The sequence below is a fragment of the Mustela nivalis genome (genome assembly GCF_964662115.1).
Source record: "Mustela nivalis genome assembly, chromosome: 1".
Lineage (NCBI taxonomy): Eukaryota > Metazoa > Chordata > Mammalia > Carnivora > Mustelidae > Mustela > Mustela nivalis.
The window spans coordinates 188,368,505-188,389,713 of record NC_139020.1 but is presented as its reverse complement, the minus strand read 5'-3'; the positions used below and the strand labels follow the sequence as shown (position 1 = coordinate 188,389,713).

The window sequence follows — 21,209 nt, the reverse complement described above, 5'->3', positions numbered from 1 at the left end:
GGGATCATGACCTGAGCCGAAGGCAGCTGCTTAACCAACTGAGCCACCCAGGCGTCCCCTAAAATCAATTCTTTATTCAGATGCCCCAGTTTTGGGTTTTGGGGTTTTTGTTTTGTTTTGTTTTGTTTTGTTTACCTGTCACAAGTAGGTATTCCTTTTCTGTTCCAGGACCTAACCTAAGATACTGCATTTAACTAATGTCTCATCGGGTCTCCTAAGACTCCAAATGGCTGTGCCAGTTTATTAGACTTGCCTTGTTTCTGGAGACCTTGATAGTTTTGAGGACTACTGGTCAGGTATTTTGTACCAGGACCATCAGTTGAAACTTGCCTGATTAACGTACTCGTGATTAGACTGGGATTCCGGTATTCTGGGAGGCACATCACAGAGGTAAAGTGCTGTTCTCATTGTGTCCTATCAAGGGTACCTATCACCGAGATGACTTACCACTGGTGGTGTTCATGTTCACCATCTGGCAGAGGTAATATTTTAAAAGTTTCTGTACACTAAAGCTACTACTTTTCCTTCTCTCCGCACTGTTCTCTCTCAACAACCACACTGTGTGCTGCCCACCCGAAAGGGGTGGGGAGTAATGCTTCATTTCCTTGATGGTGGATCACCTCCATAAATTATCAGGAATCCTTCAGCACAGATTTGTCTTGCCTCCCACTGATTCATTTTGCCAACCATTTATTTCTATCCACATCTACTCAAAGAATATTATTTTAGGCTTTGGGTTATAATCTGATACTACCCTCCTTTTGCTTAGCGTGATCCATCTTCGGCAATCCAGAGCTCTTCCAGTCACTTCCTCTGTCCCTCTGACCCATCCCCATTATTGTGGACTTATTTTGTTTTGTTTGGCTTAGTGAGCACTTTCTCACTTTCTGGCAGTACACGGTGTTTCATACTAGGTTATGTATTTCTTGCCACCATCGTAAAATGAGCCCCTTTTTTTTTTTCCCCCTCAAGGAATTCTGGTTCCTTTTATTGGAAACTGGTATTAGAAATCAAGATCTGAGTGTTAGGTGTACTTGTATTTCCCAGAATAAACAGAACAAGGGAAAAAAGGGATGTCCTATAACCCAGACATATACATGTTTCTGTAAATACCTCGATATGTAATCACTGAGATCTATATTACGCTAAATAGAGTTGGATGTTCCAAATTATAGTTAATCATCAAATGGATCATCCCAACCTTCTCTCCTGGCTTATCTGTGACCTCCTATTCCAACCGCGAGAAACCTGGCTCCCATCATCCAGCATCCATTTATTTACCTAATTGTTCAATTACAATATACATAGATAAAGGTTTCAGAATTGTTAACCTGTAATCCTGTGTAAAGTAATTTGATCAAATGGGGTATAGGACTCATGTACAGTTCATTTTGCCTTTAGTCGTACAAACTCCATTCATTTCCAAAGTTAGTAAACACATTTTCTCTCATCTTGCTTTAGTAAGACTCTTTCATACATGTGTAATATATAGATTCTTTTGTGACACTCTATATTCCATCCTGGTATCCCCCAGACCTCAATGATTTTTTTTTATTTAGATACATTAAGATTTACTCTTGGAGATGTAAAATACTATGGGTTTTGGCAAATGCCAAGTGTGTCATATAATCATAATTACTGTATCATATGGAATAGTTTGACCTGCAAAAAAAAAAAAAAAGAAAGAGAGAAAGAAAAGAAAAAGCCCTGTGTTTTATCTATTGAACCTCACCTTCTAACCTCTGGTAACCATGGATCTGTTTGTCATCTCCATGGTTTTATCTGTAGCAGAATTTCTTGTAAATGGCTACATACACTATGTAGCCTTTTCAGACTGGCTTCTTTCCTTAGCAATAGGCATTTAACATAGACCCACACCTTTTTTTTTTTTTAATAGCCCATTCCTTTGTGTTGCTGAAAAGCGTTCCATTCTACAGATGTGCCACAATGTGTTTATTCATTCACCTATGGAGGACATCTTGTTTGTTTCCGGTTTTTGCCAATTATGAATACAGGTGTTAAAGTTGCTGTGTAGCTTTGTGGGGGCGTAACTTTCAAGTCAGTTGGGTAAATGTGTAAAAGCACAATTGCTGAGTTACACAATAAAATGCTTTGAGCTTTGTAATAAAGTGCAAAACTGTCTTCCAAAGTGGCTGTAACATTTTATATTTTCATAAGCAGTAAGAGTTCCTGTTACTCCACATCCTCTGTGGTAATGGTATTGCCCGTGTTTTAGATTTTAGTCATTCTAATTGGCTTGTGGTGGGATCTCCTCATTGTTTTAATTTGCAATTCTATTGACAGATGATGTTGAATATCTTCTCATGTGCACATTTTTCTACCTCTGTATCTTTAGCGAAGTGTCTATTCAGATTGTTTACTAATTTTTTAATTAACTTGTTTTCTTACTGTTGAGTTGCAAGGATTCTTTCTGTATTATGGATTCAAGTTCTTTTTTTTTTTTTTTTAAGATTTTATTTATTTATTTGACAGACAGAGATCACAAGTAGGCAGAGAGGCAGACAGAGAGAAAAAGGAGAAAGCAGGCTCCCCGCTGAGAAGAGAGCCGATGTGGGGCTCGATCCCAGGACCCTGGGATCACAACCCGAGCCTAAGGCAGAGGCTTTAACCCACTGAGCCACCCAGGCACCCCTGGATTCAAGTTCTTGATCAGATTTGTGTTTTCCATTATCCCAGTCTGTAGTCTGTCTCTTCATTCTCTAGTATCTTTTGCAGAGAAGTTTTTCATTTTAATAAAACTTACCAGATTTTCTTTCATGGATGTTTCTATACACTTACCACCATATCTAAAAACATATAGATTTTTCTCCTTGTTTCTTTTAGAAATGGTTTTGCATGTTATATTTATGTTTATCGCTCATTTGGAATTATTTGAATTACAGGTACAAGGTCTATGTCTAGGTTCATATTTTTCTGGATATGGATATATAATTGCTCTAGCATCATTTCTTGACATCCTTTTTTCATTGAACTGCCATTGTGATTCTATCAAAGCTTCACTGAATGGATTTCTATGGGTTAGCTAACTGCTTTTAAGAAATATTCAGCATTGGTGAAATCTGAGATGACAAGAAGATTTGACATTGAGCCAAGAGCAACATGATAACTGAAGGTTGTGGTGGCACCATCGGTGTATATGCGGGTCAGACCAAGAGTGCTTAAAATGATCACAATGGAGCTAGACCATGCCCAGAATGTTCTGCATCTCCTAAATGACTTATAATCACTGACTAATGCTCTGCTATAATAGGTGGGCCTCATGATCTCTGGCAGCAAGGAGAGAAGGTGTTAGAAGACAGAAGGTTAATGCTAAGAGTAGGGAAGGAAAACTGGAATAGAAAAGCGGCAGAAAGGGTAGAAGATGCCCCCCCCCAATTATAGATGGCCCATGGGATGTTTAATATGACCATACCTTCATTTCCTTTGTATATTCTACATTGCCTCAAATTAGGAGGCATGAGATATTTAAATTCCAATGGCAGCAGCTTTTTAACTCCTCCAATGTGTAGTTCTTATTAAAGCTGTGGGATCATTATGTACTTCACCAGTTTACATTTATGCAGAAGCCAGGCATATTTTACAAAAAGAATGAGATTATGATGGGAGTTTGCTGAAAACATGCCAGCCAAGACAAGGTCAAAGCAACCTTTCTGTCTTTCAGAGAGGTCTTCTGTCTTTGCAAGGGGGATGACGGGGTCCGACAGTGTAGACCATGCTTTTTTTTTTTTTTTTCGGTCCTCTTCCAACACATTCACCATGATGGCCAGGGAACGTGAAACAAAAAGCCTCCTACTGGATTCAGCCTGTATAATGTCAAATCGGAATCAACATATCTTAATCCTACCAGTGAACTTGCTTTTGTGAAGTAAAAGCGAGCTGGATGATTTACCACGAACCATATGGAACTCAAGCAGGTGAGCCTGACATTCAAGTGAGAGGTTTTACTCTGAAGATCAAAGTCTATAAGCATTTTTCAAATGGGAACATTGGATCATTCCATTGCTGGTGCCCCCAGAAGCCATCCTGGGTTTCCTGTGAATCACTGCAAAGGGAAATAGTGAATGCAGAATGTGATCTCATCTCCACGCTCATCAGTCCTCTGCAGACTGTGTGTAAGCACTTACAAAAATGGCAGGCCTCCTCCCACATCACCAGCCCTGCCTAATACATTCGCCCTGCTCTGCACGAAGCCAGAAAGACCCAACAACAAGCAGCAAATAAATTTTAATAAACAGATTTATTGTCCTATTTTAATACAAATCACAGTCTATTAAGAATAATGCACTCTGGTCCAGGTTCCGACAGTCAAAAATGCTGATTTAGTAAGAGATTTGTGTTCCTAATTTAATTCACTCATTTGCATGTCTCTCCTCTAAGTATGATATAATTCAGACTTGCTGATCATAGCTGGTAATCACACCTTCATGTCGTGTTTAAATTGAGCTTTTTAAATCACCATTCTATTTATTTATTTAGGAATTTTTATATATTATGGCTCTTATATGAATGATTATTACATGATAATAAAAAGGGAGGTTATTCAAAGTGACCTTTGAAATGTCACATGTATTTTTAAAATGATGTTTTTGTATTACAGAGAACATCACAGGATTCTCTGTGACTAATGACATGACCAGACCCATCTGTACCTTTGGTCAGCACAAATTTTTTTTTTTTTTTTCAACACAGAATCATCCACTGAATGTCCAGATGTAATAGACATGTGTGAAGCTAAGGGGTCTTAATTTATTTTTTTTAATCACTTTTACCTTAAAGGGAAACAAGATTCAGTTCCTTCAAGTTTAAACATTCCCACCTTGTTTCCTACCTCTCTCTCCTTCTGCCTCACTTTTTTTTTTTTACTTGCTAAAAAAAATGTACACATTTACACATTATACTGTAGATGAAGATGGACTTCTATCATGTTTTTTGTTTTGTTGGTCTTTTTTTTTTTTTTTTTTTTTTGGAGAATGGAGGATAGAGGGAGAAGAGGGAAAGAATCTTAAGCAGCCTCCACGCCCAGCTCAGAGCCCGACATGGGGCTCAGTCTCACAACCTTGAGATCATGACCTGAGCCAAAATCAAGAGTCAGTTGCTTAACTGACTGAGCCACCCAGGAGCCCCTTGGGGGGTATCTTTTAATTGAGAGATTGTATTTTATAAAGTTAGATATGACAAGGAGTTCAAATTGGATTCAAAGTGTATATGTTTCCTTCAGAACAATTCTTTCTTTTTTTTTAAATGTACCTCCCTTTGAACACGAAACTCTAATAAGCAGTGAAAATTTTGGACATAGACCTAGGTTTCATGAAGTTTCATATGGTGAGTTAAGGGATACCTTCATTATTCTCTAAGTTTTGACAGAAATCAATTTTTTATAAAGAAGCCAATTCAGCAACTACAAAACATTTCTGAATTATACCACAGTGTGTTCCATACTAAGATGAAAAACACTGCCTCTAATTCTATTAAAGACAAACACACATTTTTCACCATAAATCTTGAACAGAGATGCAAACTTCTCAGAAAAAGCATAATAAACCACTCTTAAGAACAAACCATTCTTAAGAATGCTCGATTTCAAAATGAGACTTTTCCAGGCTACCTCTCACAAAGCAATTTCTTTCTTGCTTCAGGGCAACCCAGTAGATGTTAAAAATAGAATACATTCCTATTCATCCAAAAGAAGGACACTAATGTGAGCGGTGTAGCTTTCTGCATTTCGGGAAAAATCAGAAATGATCTGTGCACAGTGAATGAAGTTGATTCACTTACAGAAAACCAGCATATCTACTCTAGCCTAGCTTTTGAAAGCCAGTCTGAAACAGCCCCTGTCTCCAAAATTGCAGAGGAATTACTCTCAATTACAGCCTTCTGTCTGTTAAAAAGTACAGTTGGCGATCACTTCGGACCTTTTTCTTCTGACAAGCCAAAGAAATGAAAGGAAAAAGAAAAATTTGACAGGTGTTCAATTTTCGAAGCTGAGGGTGGGGAATAAAGGGGCAGCCAGGTGGGGGGGTGGGTGAACAAAGAAAAGCTTGTATTCCCCAGCTAAATCTCAAGGGGTTTTTTGTTTGTTTTTTTTGGGGGGGGGGTTCTTTATATTATTCAATCTTCTTTCAAAAATTTCGTCTCAGTGAGTGAATTGCATACTGCAATATAATTTCACTTAAAGTCTCTCGCTTTGTGTTTTAATTTTTTTAATTTAATTTTTTTCAGTGATCCATAATTCATTGTTTATGTACCACACCCAGTGCCCCATGCAATTCATGTTTTAATTTGAGTATAATTTACTAAAACCTTCCCACAATCAATCATTCCGGTCTTTAGTTTCATACTTTGGGGCAATTTTGCTGAATGTTACAGCACTGCCCTTGCCTCTTCCCTTCCTTCTTGTAATAAGGTTACAAATGACCACACAAGGATGACCTTTCTGGATCCATGCCACTTGGTGTGTTACTGCAAGACATGGCATATATATATACAAGCCTCCACATTTTACCTCTTTATGCGTCATTACTGAATTGACTAGATTGTGGTTGCGATTGGATTTAACTGTTTTAGAAATAACATGAATGGTTTTCCAGCCTTCTGACATTTGCCTACAATTTTCCATTTCAAAAGAATGACCATTTGGCTAAGGAATAAAAAAAAAAAAAAGTTGCTCTAAGGAAAATTAAACTCTGGAAACTTCTGTGTTTTCAGGAGTTGGTGGGTTAAGTTTTTGATAAGCCAGTACTTGTTCAGTAAAACTGCTCAGTAGAGGTGGAAGCCAATGAGTTACCACCTCTCCCGACTTCAAGGAGAAAAAAAGACCAAAGGATATGCTTTTCCTTTTGGAATATTTAAAAATGACCCATACTGAGGTCAGTTAATGATGGCTCCCACTTGGTTTTCAAACACAGTTAAGTCAGCTGCTTTTCACCAGGGAACAGACTATTTTGAGAAGAATTAATGATTCTCAAACATCATTCAGAAGCCAACCAGTCAAAACTCCACAATCCAAACAGAGCTGGCAAATAAAACTTGGAAATTCAGACTCTGATTGACTGATGACATCACAGGACTAAAATAATGTCCCACATTCTCTTCTTGCTCTGCTATTTTTGTTTCCTTTAGAACAGTCAGATCTGCTTTTTTGAGATGGGAGCGGTAGTTGCTCAGAAGTGACACATTAAAGTGGCTAATGGCCAGAAAGTGGGATTAAGCTAGATAGAAAAAAAAAAAAAAAAAAAAAGCTATAAGAACAAAGGTGGAAAGAGGTCAGAGATGATGTACACATAACTCTAAAAGCAGGAGTCTGATAGTTACAGTAGTAGTTTCTCTACTAGAAAGAGAAGGGAAAGTATTTCAAATCTACTGACCTAAAATGAACATACTATATGAACATAAGTTCAATTTTTGTGGCCTGTTTATAAAAACATAAAGCTAAAAAAGTTAAACTCAAAATACCTAGAAAAGCCATATATGATAAGGATGGCATTTCAAATCTGTGGGGGGAAATGGATTAATTAACAATTAGGCATTTGGGACCATGATACCACTAGAAAGAATACATTTGATAAGTATCTCACAATGTAACTTCCAAATAAACATGAGGCATATCAAAGATTTAAATGTTACACATCTTTTATGTAAGACATTAAAATAATAAAAGCACTAGAAAAAATAATTTTTAAACATTCTATAGTCAAGGAGACCTAAACGAAAAGACCATCAAATCTGATTAACATTTTTTTAAAAACCCGCAAAAGTTCAAGACAATTTAAAAAACAAATGAATAGTAACAAGTCAACCAAAAAACCTGTCACAGATAAAGATAAAAGACAAACAGGCAAACATTGTATGGACCTAAAAGACAGATGCTTAGTAAACAGAGTTCCCCAGAAAGCCCCAAAGCAAGGAGACAAAATGCAGATGGGAGTTCGGGACTCTGCAGAGAAGCTGGAGCTGGAGACACGGGAGTGTGACAGGTGCTCTTCATGAAGTCTGAGACCATGGCTACCTACCACCCAGATGGGTATGGAGTTTGCATTCTGTGATTCTACCTGTGCTTGGTGGGTAGATAAGTGACCGGTGGGAAACCTGACCCATACATCATCAACACAAAGGCTAGGTTGGGCCGTGTCTTCTTTAAGACATTCAGAAGTGGAAAAGAGGGAGACTAAGTGGGGCTATGAGCAGAACCAACTGGGTAAGCAACTTTCTGTGCTCTCTCCTCTATACAGAAAAAAGGCTGATACAACCTACCTACTTGTGGAAAGAGAAGAAATCATGAGGGAGGGAGATAGAGAAACAGACAGACAGACTGACCAACCAACCAATCAGCCCAGAGTAGTTTTCCAGATCTTGGCTCTAGTCCTTATGGAGACCATCTTGAATTCTTGGCTTTGGATCCCTAGATATAGCCCACTAACCTAACAATTCATTCAGGGGCGGGGCCACCTTTGTTTTGGGGGGGCTTAAAGGGACAATTTTTCTTTCCCATATCAAAATCCTAGATTTAATTTCTGATCTGTTAGGTTGGTTGACTTCATATTAATTATACTCAATTGAGAACTGTTAGGAGAGCTATCTACAGAGGGGACAAAGAATGCTTTGAAGATAAAGAGGGTCCTAAAAAGGAGGAGCAGATGGAAGAGAAAACAGCATGACTACCCACCTTTACACACAGGAATGAACTAAAATAAAACATCAGAACATTTCTGAATAATGTACGACCCCGTCTCTATATCCCCTCTGCTTCTGCCTCTTATTTTTTCTTATTCAAATGAACATACAAACAATCTAACAACAATAGGTTTTGATTTACTGGCCAGCTCCGTTAAGTTTAGAGGATGCTTCTGTTGAGTTTATACTAGGGTGATGTACGTCAGCTAAGGGAATGAGACTTCCAAGTTCAATCAGTAGCACCCATACGTTTGCCATATTTATTCTGCGTGCTGCTTACCTACTCAGTACATCATCATGGACATATTTATTTCAATTTCTGTGCTCTTCTTCTGAGTCTATAACAAATATCATGAGTCCTATCTTTCTACCCTCTCCCCTGATTCCACCACCATTCATGAAATCAAAACCAATACAAACTACAAAATGTAGGCTTGTGACTTGTCTTGACTTCTCTTAACACAATCAACAACAAGCTATTTCAAATAATTGAAGGTACCAAGACCAGCTATGTTCCACCAGCTATGTTCCATGCTGTAACAAACTGCCACTAAGATTCCAGTGACAGAATACTACATAGATGTTTTTAAACCATTCATTCTCTGGGTGCCTGGGTGGCCCAGTGGGTTAAAGCCTCTGCCTTTGGCTCAGGCCATGATCCCAGGGTCCTGGGATGAAGCCCTGAGTTGGGCTCTCTGCTCGGCAGGGAGGCTGCTTCCTCCTCTCTCTCTGCCTGCCTCTCTGAAGATGTGGTAAGATGTGGCTCATTCTGTGGTAAGATGACCTCAAACTAAGCGAATGACATTTTGCTTAAAAGGTAGCATCATAGATAGCAAGCCACATTCAATAAGAAAATGATTTCTTAAAGTTTAAAATCCTTCACCATAAAGAGTATAATTAATATGCTTCTAAAGTATGAATGCTTAGAATACACATGGTGTCTTGACAAGAGTGATCATAATCCTTTCCAAACCTCAAGTCAGGCATGAGAATAATCACTAACCAGAGGACTGCTCAAGAGCACAGACCTCAGGCCACATAGGGAGGAACAGAGCTGGTCTTGGTACCTTCAGGTCTCAGTGGATCTTAGACCCAGTGTTCATCCCACCAAGGCCTCGGGGTATGTGTCTGTTCAGTTTGACAGAGGAGTTGACAATGAAACTCCTCATCAACTTCCTAGTCATTTCCATAAAGTGACAACACATTTCTAAAAGAAAACCAAATAAAATAAAGTCATGAATCCTATTCAAGTGACTAAAGAACTCTCAAATGTCAATTCCTAAGAGGGCCACAGAGAGTTTCGGAAAGTACATGGACAGCCTTCAACCACACCGAAAGGGACAAGGCGGGGGAACAAAGGAGCATACATATCTGTGACCGTGTCCTTAACAAGCCACTTCATGAAAGTGTAAGAACAAAGTCTTGAGGAACACACTCAATATTTCCAAAAACTTCCAGGGGCTGACAAAGGGTTGGCTGTGGGGGTACAACGCCCTAGCCCAGGAAACTATTAAGTGGAGAGACACACTGTCAGAGCAAGATAGATGTGATATTAGAGGCCTGCCCCCAGAACAGCAGGGATGGAGGAGAAAAGGAGAAAGCCCTCATCTTGGCCAGGGTCGCTTGGAGAGGTCTCCCTGAGAAACAGCTGCTTGACTTGGGTGCCAAAGAACAGGATCCTCTTCCTATGAAGGATGTTGAAAGCAAGGAATTTTTAACCACCTGATCCCTTAGGGTGCATGTATTAGTTTCTTGCAGCTGCTGTAACAAATTGCCCAAACTCACTGACTTACAACAACAAATTTGTAAGTTTAGAGGTCAGAAGTCTGAAATAGGTCTCACTGGGCTAAGATCAAGATATCAACGTGTTTCTTCTTGAGGCCCTAGGGGAGAATGCATATTCTTGACTTGTCCAGCTTCTAAGGGCCACCTGGATTCCATGGCTTATGGCCCCATCCTCAAAGCTAGCACCAGCATACTGAGTCCTCTGAGATCACATCACCCTGATTTCCATTGCCACATCTCCCCCCACTTAGTTCTGATTCTCTCTCTTCCCTCATTCACTTATAAAGACTCTTGGGATTATATCAGGTCTACCTGAATCATCTGGGATCATCTTCCCATCTCAAGATCTATAACTTAAATCACCCCTGCAAAGTCCCCTTTGGCACATAAGACACCCTTCACAAGTTCTAGGGACAAGGATGTGCAAATCCTTGGGTTGGACATCACAATGGGTTGGACATCACACTACCATAAGTACAAATGAAAGACACAACGGCCTAGGACACGCAACCTCTGGGAGAGTCTCATTTCTCAGGCCAGGTGTTGCAACTGGGCTAGCCTCAGCTCTACATGAGATGATAAGGATTTTAATTCCATTAATAGTTGTAGCACAGTCACTGAGTGTTTACATGTATATACAGACATATGATGCATGGTATGTACATATAAGTACAGCAAAGAAACATTTTGTTTGTAAAAAAAAAAAAAATACGTAAAGAAGGATTACATCAGCCTCATTCCTTCAAGTCTGTCATGCTTTTGTGTGAGGAAAAAAAAAATGTAGTTTTGGATCCCATGCTGGAGACCACAGAGAAGTACAAATACCCATGCAGAACCCAATGCATATGAGGGACACCTATCATGTATATTACCACCAAGCAAATAAACTATTTATTAAGTCAGGATTTCTCAGAGTATGGTGCATATTCCATTCACTAAATTTAACTCTTTTTTTTTTTTAATTTGAAAAGCAATGCATTTATTTAGTGCGAATTTAAGAAAATAGAACCAGAGAAGGGGGGGCATGCCTGCATAGCTCAGTTGGTTAAGCATCCAACTCTTGGTTTCAGCTCAAGTCCTGTTCTCAGGGAATCTGAGATAATGCCCTACACCAGGCTCCACGTTCAGCAGGGAATCTGCTTGAGATTCTCACCCTCTGCCCCTTCCCCAGCTTGTGCACTCTCTCGCTCTCTCTCTTTAAAATAAACAAATATTATTACATAAAAAGAAAATATAACCAGCATATCAAAGTCATGATTCCATGAATGCCATACCTCAACACGACTCTGCTCAATATAGTAGCCACTAGCCACGTAAGCCTCTTGAGCACTTAAAGTGTCCCCAGTCCAAACCAGATGTATTGTATATACAAAATACAGGACTTCAAAGAGTAGTATGAAAAAACAAGGATGTAAGAAATCTCATCTTAAACGGCTTTGATAATGATTACATCTTGAAATGACAACAGCCAGGATATAATGGGTTAAATATATCGTGATGAATTTCATCTGTTTTTTCTTCCCTTCTTTAATGTGACCACCAGAAAATTTCGTATTTGCCTCTCATCATATTATTAAATACTACTGGCTTAGAATAACACCAAAGTACTATATTAGTTAAAACAAAGCAGCTTGAACTAAAGTGAATGATGGTAAAGTTAACATAAAGACATCACAAATATCTTAAAACCTGAGAGTTAATAACCAATGTTTCGCAGCACTACATAGCAATCTTGGAAAATGGAACCCAGCTTTTGTATATTTCTTTCTGGGAAAGAGATCTTAATACTTCTGAGATTGTTTAGTCCAAGGCCAGGTGGGACCAAACAATAAAAATTTTCATTATATTTACAATAAATCTGTAAGTCCTTTGTACATTTCTCTCCACTGACTTTAGCTCTGGCTGATGAAACAAAATTACTTGGCTATCCTCTACTACCCACAACTAGCTGGTCCTAGGCTTTTGCACCTTCAGTTTCAAGGCAAAATGCTCTCATGAAACTAACACAGCAGCTTTGTAACTTTGTAAACTTGAAAGGCCACATTGTTGGAGGAAGATTCTTACTGCAGGCACTGGCATTCCCCATTGATGAGCTCCAGTCAGTTACTATAAGGTTCTGTACACACTTTCTGATGATGGATAAAACAAATGGATACGCCTCACAGGCACAGTACAAATTAAAAATACATTAGTTCATTGCAACCTCAGATCTGGGACTGAGGAATGCTTGGTTGATTTTTTTTTTTTTTTTTCAAATAAAGTTTAGATGAGGCAGGAATTCAGCACAGAGTTCTGAGGCTCCCTGGGTCCAGTTGAGTACTTGGAGGGAAATCAAACACATTTTATCTAAGGTATGGCACTAACTTTCATCAAAAAATTATCATATGCTCAGCCACAAATGGTTATTGTAAAATCTTTATTAACCTAAGTGCATATAAAAATTGTGAATTCCTAATACAAAGCAGTATTTGACTTTTAAATTTCATTTTAAGCTTGGCCCGTTCACTTGGAATGTGATTACAGAGTAAATTAAAAAGTAATCACATGTGAATTACATTTCCTCATGAATGTAATGACTTCAGGAGGCTGATTAATGTTAAGCAGTGCCTGTCCTACTGCATGCATACCTTCCCAGGTGAGATATGCAAGATAGCTGTCGTGAGTTGATTTAATTTTCTTTTACTGGTATTCCAGAGAGATTGCCTGCACACATAACAGACATGGCATGTTCATTAGGACTGAGGATGTTCTTCCCTTTTGTCTACCCAAGAACCACCTGCAAAACACCATCTCTGTCAACTTATAGTTATGAGAAACACCCAAGGGAGGAAGCCCAGCACGGGTACCATTTTCTAACTAACCAAGTCTAAATTTGCCAGTCTCTCTTTCTATCTTCTTGGCAATTCTTCCTGTTTGGGTGGAATAATTCAAGAGATTCGGTGGAAAGTGCATTTGCACCGGTGTAAAGGTAACAAATTGTCTCAGAAAGAATGAAAGCTTATTAAAAATCTCTAGCAGTATGACTGCAGAGAACAACATCTAAACTATAAATGTAAACTATATGGGGCACAGGATCATTAAAATATTTCCCTCCTGGGTAATGGAGAATGTAGAAGTCTAAAATACTTACTTATTTTCAGTATATTCAAGTTAAGGTATTGTTTCCTGAAGGAGTCATCAGTGGAGTCATACTTCTGTTAGCGGGAGGGAATGTTTGGTGCTTCATTATTTCTAGCCCAAAGAAGAATAAATTATTACAGTGGATTTGGCAGTGGGTCAAATAAACCCACATACTGAGAGGTAACTTTTGGTTAAGAGTTAGTGCTCATTCTTGTGACTCACCACTCAGCGGGGTGGGAAGATGGACAAGTGTGGTATCATTAAGAAGGACATTTTACTTCATAATCTAGGACACTTATGGAGAGATCATGTCATAAAATTATTGTAAAACATACTGTGTGTGATGCTGTCTGACATCACCTCATCTGTAGGGTTTATTCTTTTAAGTTAGGTGAGGCACATTACATTAAATGTATATACAGTGAATGAGGCAACCAGCAAACAGAGATATCACGGACTAGTGAACCTTGGAAATCACCGAAATTGAAAGACCACCATCACATTTCATCACTGTTTAATTGAGTGCCCTCAGAAAAGAGTGTGCCCAATGTCAGGGGTTCCTAGCCCTGAATAGGAGGAAATGGGTGGCAGGGAAAGAATTAACGATGAGGAGAATAAGGTACACAAGGCACACAGTTTTGTAGCTCCTCCCAAAACTAGCCTTTGGGACTCCTTTGAGTTTTTATGTTTTTGTTTTTGTTATGTTTTTAGCCTGAGGTATGTAAATTACTGAAACAGTCCATGTAATTTCAAGAACAGTAGAAAGACAATGAAGTATAAATTAAAAAACAAAAATTTTTTTATGAGGATTAAGAAGAAATCCAGGAGAGCTCTGAAGAGGTAATGTGTGCTTTCCTGAATTGGGAAGAGAGGAGAGATAATCATTCTTGAATTTTGTATTGAGGATGACAGATGTAGTTGACTAAAAATGTAAAACATTATAATAATAGACGATATAGTTCCACTACCTTGATCTGAGAGAAGGATACTAACATTCTCTTATTGTACTAAAGGTTTTATGCCACATTCTGCTGTTCCTCATCTAAGCATTTTGAACTATAGTAATATTTTCTGTGATATCCAGAGGAGGGTAACCAAGATGGTGAGAGAAACAGAAAACACCTCACAGGATAATGAATGCATACATAACTGACCCTACTTAACGCAGACAAGGTAAGGCCAATACAGAAAGGTTTAGGAACATAGAGTCTCAACCCAGATGACAGTATGTGGTCCAGGCTATGCAGGCAGAGATAGTGGGTTGGGGGTGCCCTTGAGGTGGCAGTGAGAGTTCTGTTGCCAACAGGACCAAGTTAATCAACTCCCCTTCTATATATCCCCATCTGCAAAATGAGAAATGATAGCTTATTTCCTTTCCAATATTTCAGGGACTGATGTTTGACAGTGGCCTAATGAGTTACACGAATTCTACAAATTCTGTTCTACCATGCTTGATTTTCTGTTGCAGATAATACTGAGCAGAACACAATATTCCCTAATGTGTGGCAATCTACTTTTATCTTCACCCTTGTTGCAATCTACTTTATCTTCACCATAATCGGAATTAGGCTACACGTTACCAAAATTGCATTTACGGAACGGCATCGTGTATAAGATGGGCCCAGAACAAGTAAATTTAATCATTACAACATCAAAATGGTCTTTTAATGTACCAAGATCTTAACCTCTACCAAACAACTATAGTGTGAACTTGAGGGACAGCATTAAACCAAAGCACCAGTGCATTTCTTCTGGAATCAGAATCTTTTTGTTGCTAAAAAAAAAAGAGAGAGAGAGAGAGAGAGTTACTGAACTTTTAATTGGGTTCCAGAAACGTGACCTGAGACAATAACAGAATGGCCTATTTCAGTGCTATTCTGCTCTTCATGATATCCGCTTAAAATGGATCAGGCTTTGGGTCACTCTAACATCTAAAATGTTGAGGTTACTGATCTGGTTTTATTTCATACGATGCCTTTCCTCACTCCTTTGTCCATCTGAACATCCATCTATCCACCATCCTTTCAACAAATGTCAACATTCATTGCCAGGCATTAGACAGAGACAACCAGCAAGAGGAGCACGGTCCCTGTTTTCAGAAGAGCTTATTAAAACCCAGCCCAGAAGAGTTACCACTTGCCTAACTTAAAACAGAACCTGTGTGGATGGTCCTCAGCCAAATCTGAAGAGACTCCCGTTTCTGCTTTGGTCTTTACTATACCCTCTAACAGAGTTCACCTATGGTGTAGCCATTTAGTCCCTGTGACTTCAGAAACTGCATATAGACTTCAAATGCTCCCCGGCTGGTTCACCAACCCAGAAGTGTCCAGCGACACTGTGGAAAATATGGTTCCCTCAAGTGTCACCTGCTGTGTATTCCAGTCATGATTCTACATTGTCTCTTGTGGATTCACATTTCTGAGTGCTACCCTTCAACTCTAAAATCAGCATGAAGTACTATCAAGACACACCCAGAAAAAGGGAAATGCTACCTCAGGCAGACACCCAGGTGGAAAGAACCATTTAAAAACACTCCAGAACCTCTTCCCCACAATGGAATAGGAGGGGCATCTCTAAGGAAATAGGATGATTCCTGTGAACTCATTCTAAAACCGACATTGATCACCTTTTCAGTACTGAATAACATGGCGTACATGGGAATTTATTATATTAGTCACTCTGCTTTTGTGTATGTTTCAAATTTTCCATTATAACATGTTTTAATAGTAAGTGATAATGAACAGCCAAGTTAGTCCATGATGTATTGGTGCTGAAGACCACCCAAACCTTCAGCAAAAACACTAACTAGATCTCAATTAAATTTTTTTTTTTTTTTGGATTCTTAGAGTGAAAAAAACAAAAACCAAAAAACTCTCCAAAACTGTAAATTATGTTATATTGGCCTAGAATGAGCATGAGAATGCTCAGATTCACTTTTACCAGACCGGTTGTCAATTACAAGAGATGCCTGCCAGGCACAGGATCTCCTGTGCCCCCTTAAAATATTCCAGTAACGGAGATGAGAAAAATAATCTAGTAAAAGTTCGTAAACTATTCACCAGACATTAGGATATTTATTTAATTCACCCAAAAAATGATCTATAAAATTATTTAATTCATAAAAGTGATCAGAGTACTATAGTGTTATAGTGGAAAGAACATCTTTCCAGAGAAAATTCCTGAATTTTATTCACTAAAATTTTTTATTTAAGAGATTGTATGTGTGAGTGAGGGGACGAGCAGAAGAGGGACAAGCAGACTGTGCTAAGTGTGGAGCCTGACACGGGGCTTGATCCCATGACCCAAGATCAGGATCCAAGCCAAAAACAAGAGTCAGATGCTTAACTGACTAAGTCACTCCAGGCACCCGGAAAATTCCTAAATTTCAGTCAAGAGTTTATCATGAATTATATTTGTGCCTTTAAAAATATCACTTCACTTTTCTGGAATATGCTTACTTCTTCAATAAATAAATAAATAAATAAATAAATAAATAAATAAATAAAGGTATTGGACCAAAGTGCTATAATGGCAGACCTTTGTCTCTTATGGCCTGCAGTCCAAGACTGCTATTAATAACAAAGTATTTTAAGGTTGCATTTCCAGCAAAGGATCACTTGACCTGGCGGTGAAAGTGCTAGAGATCCCCTTCACAAAGGGAAGGGAGGTGCTGCTGCCCAAGAAGACATTCTTTGTCACAGCATGTGGTCAGATGCTCCTTGGCACTAATTTACTTATTCACAGTTGTACATGAGACATTACTTTGGAGGAGTAGCTACGGTTGCCTGATTGCGGATATGTGATTAATTTAGGAAAAGGCTGTTATAAAATTACAATCCAAGTGATCTCAGCAGGTGTCAACTGCTGTCAGGAGAACATCCCTTCCCACAAACACTCATTACTGACTTATTTATTTATTTATTCCTCGATGAGAGACAGTACCTACTGGCCCAGAGTAAAAGTGCTGAAGTCTGTTTCTCAACAAATGGCCAAGAACAAGTAACTGTGGGATATTAAGAGAGCATTTTATACGTGTCCTGCCTCCCTGTGGGTATAGATGGAGCTGTGGGTCTAGGTTCCGGTTTGAGAAACCTTTCCTAATTTGTTTAAAGTTACTCACAGCATAGCATTCTGCAGGATCAGTCAGAAAACCACCACTCCAATGCTCTACTTTTTTAATGATCTCCATACTATCGGGTGCCTGGGTGGCTCAGTTGGTTGGGCGACTGCCGTCAGCTCTGGTCATGATCCTGGAGTCCATGGATCGAGTACCGCATTGGGCTCCCAGCTCCACGGAGAGTCTGCTTCTCCTTCTGACCTTCTACCCTCTCATGCTCTCTCTCATTGTCTCTCTCTCAAATAAATAAATAAATAAAATCTTTAAAAAAAATGATCTCCATACTGTCTACTTTTATTTATGAATCTGGAACTTAAAATGTGAGTGGTAGATGACTATTTCATGTATTAGAGTGAAAAAAGAACCCAACAAAACCACACACACACAACACGCACACACACACACACATGAAAGCTGATGAAATCTGAATAAATGTGAATTACACCGATGACATTTTCCTCATTTGGAACCATACTACAATTATGCAAGCTGACAAGATGTATGAAGCCTACATAGGACCACATTTCTTGCAACTCTATAAAGATACGATTATTTCAAAAGACCAAGTTTAAAAATAATTGATTCCCAAACGATAAAAGAAACATATATACCTAGAAAGGAGATTCAAGAAGTAACTGGGAAAGTTTAGACACTTTACAGTGTGAAGCTTCATCCTGACAGAAGAACTTTATTTCAGAAAAAATAGTTTTGTCATAATAATACTATTAATATTCCTCAACAAAGGCAGAAAAGTCACCAATATTTGCCCCCTGGAAATAAAGACTATCTCTTTTAAAAATATGGAAAGAACCTAGAATGAATTTCCTACCCCTAGATCACATCAAGAGTTTTTATTACTGAACATTCTTTCTCAAAGCTAATAGCTCTGACAAGTAAGATTTCTGTGATGTGCCTATCTCTAGATGTGCAGTCCTTGGCAATTATAAAATAACTTATTTTTTTCAGCATATGTCTGCCCATTTGAACTGACATGCAAGGAAGATAAGAACATAGGTGTGCATGCAGAGATGAGGAACAAATCACTCACAAAACATTCGACTTAGAAAAAAAATTCGGCAGAGTGGACAAACATCGATCGTGAAAGGTAAAGTGATCTTACGAAGCAACAAGAAGGGGACAAATAACCTAAAAATAGATAAATAAATGAAGAGGCATTTTTAAAAGGAGCAGTTGTAAACTGCCAACAGGAAGGAAAAGATACTCAAACTCACTACCAGTCAGGAAATCTTAAATAAACGAAACAGTGAGAGATCATTATACCTACCTGACTGATAAAAATGAAAAGAAGTGGAAATATTTATTCCTGGGGAGAATTCAGAGAAATGAGTATCCTAATATGTGGTAGGTTAAAATGTGAATTTTAGAGTTTTTTCTTTTTTTTTACAATCTAACAGCATTTATTAAGATAAAAAATAACTCAGTTTCTTAAACGAAGTACTCTTCTGCCTAATGCTCTATATTCCATTAAAAACGTATTATGTGTCAATTATAGTTTAATAAAAAATATCATATATGTTTTCTGTTTATAGGGACAAAAGAACACAACACAATGCCTTGACACAAATAAAATACCACTAGCAAGAGAACAGTTGTACAATTATGTATGCTCCGGCCACTCAAAATAATGAGTTAGAGTTATTCACTGGTTTTAAAGACTTCCACTATTTTTTTTTTTAAGATTTATTTATTTAGGAGCACATGGGTGGCTCAGTCCATTAAGTATCTGCCTTCTGCTTAGGTCATGGGGTCGGGGTCCTGGGATCAAGCCCCACATGAGGCTTTCTGTTCATCAGGGACTCTACTTCTCCCTCTGCCTCTGCCCTCTCTCTTGCTCTCTCTAGTAAATAAAATCTTTTTTAAAAAAATTCACTTGAGAGAGAGAGAGAGGAGAGTGAGGGAGAGCATGCTTGGGGTCAAGGGCAGAGGGAGAGAGAGTCTTAAGCAGAGCACAAAGCCCGACATGGGGTTTGATCGCACAATCCTGAGATAAGGGCATGAGCCAAAGCCAAGAGCTGGATGCTTATCTGAGCCACTCTGGTACCCCAACAGATAAGTATTAAAAGAAAAGAATAAAATTTCATTTTTGTAAAACAATGACCAAAAAATCCTTCCAGATAGGAATGTGCAAATACACATACATACAGGTGTGTGTATTATTATTATAGTGACACATGAGCATATTGAAAAACATGAGAGTATAATCATAGGTCAGGATATCCCAACTGTTTTCACATCTCTGCACAAACATGCAAAAACAACTTTTATATAACACTCCAGGGTAAAGGGATTGAGATGGTGCTGGAAAGGACCAGCCCAAGGATTCAGTCACCTAAGAATTAATATTTGAGTACAGGAGGTGAAAATATCTAAAGGAGTTTGTTCCCTGCGGGTAATGTGCAGAGAGAAGAGGTGGGAGGGATGGTTGTGGATGGCAAAGGTGGGGCAAACGGGCAGAGACCAAACGTACAGAAATACACATGCACGTGGGTATTAGTATGTGCATATTTACATGTGTGGCTGTGTATCCGTGGACTTCGTGATCCTACTCATGCATGTTTGGAGAAATTATGGTTTTAAAACTTAATTTAGGTCTTAACCATAATATTTGAGAAAAGAGTCCAAGTGGAGCACGTGGGTATTAGTATGTGCGTATTTACATGTGTGGCTGTGTATCCGCGGACTTCGTGATCCTACTCATGCATGTTTGGAGAAATTATGGTTTTAAAACTTAATTTAGGTCTTAACCATAATATTTGAGAAAAGAGTCCAAGTGGAGGAACCTCCATGAATTTCTCTCTCAGATTTTCTTTGTCGTGCAGTTAAAATCTAGAGGGCACAGTATTTTCTCCTCGCTTGCATCTAGGACCCAGCGCTTGTGATACAAAAACCATGCACCAGCATGTCCTCAGCACACTTCACACTGTAAGTAAGTTTCAGAGGGAGAATGGCCCCTTCAGACTCAAGAGTTACTCGACTTCGTAGAGGGCCACCTGGCAAATCTAGGTAGTGGTGGATTTTCCCAGCAAGCCATGATTTATTGTCAAAAGCACAGCCTTTTTTCCTTTGGTTTTGACTTAACATGCCAGAAAAACAACACAAGACTGTAAGAATTAAACCTACTCCATTATCGCCAAGTTCTCTAAGGCATAAAGAAGGCAAAGCTTAAAGTAAGATGAATTTATCAATCAGGCAATGCAGGGCCCCTTGTATGATTAGCATAATTCTTTAAAAGAATGCGGAACAGGTAGGCAGTTCTGCCATTATATTATCCTGTTTAAGGAAAATGCAGACTCGGTACGCATTTCTAAGTGGATAGTCCAAGTTTCAATAGGGCGCTTTATTGAATGTGTGTGTGTGTGCGTGTGTGCGCACATGTGTGCGTGCACACACAGTAATGAAAAGAAGCTGCTCTTTAATAAACCCCCACACCAGATACTTCTGCTATTTTATAAAGATTTTTATTTTATTTATTTGA

At 38.7% G+C, this 21,209-nt stretch overlaps 1 protein-coding gene across 11 annotated transcripts in view; it reads right to left on the bottom strand.

The window, feature by feature from the left end:
• The window catches only part of FHIT (fragile histidine triad diadenosine triphosphatase), a 1,429,687-nt gene that overhangs the window by 459,091 nt on the left and 949,387 nt on the right, over positions 1-21,209 (bottom strand). The window lies entirely within an intron of this gene.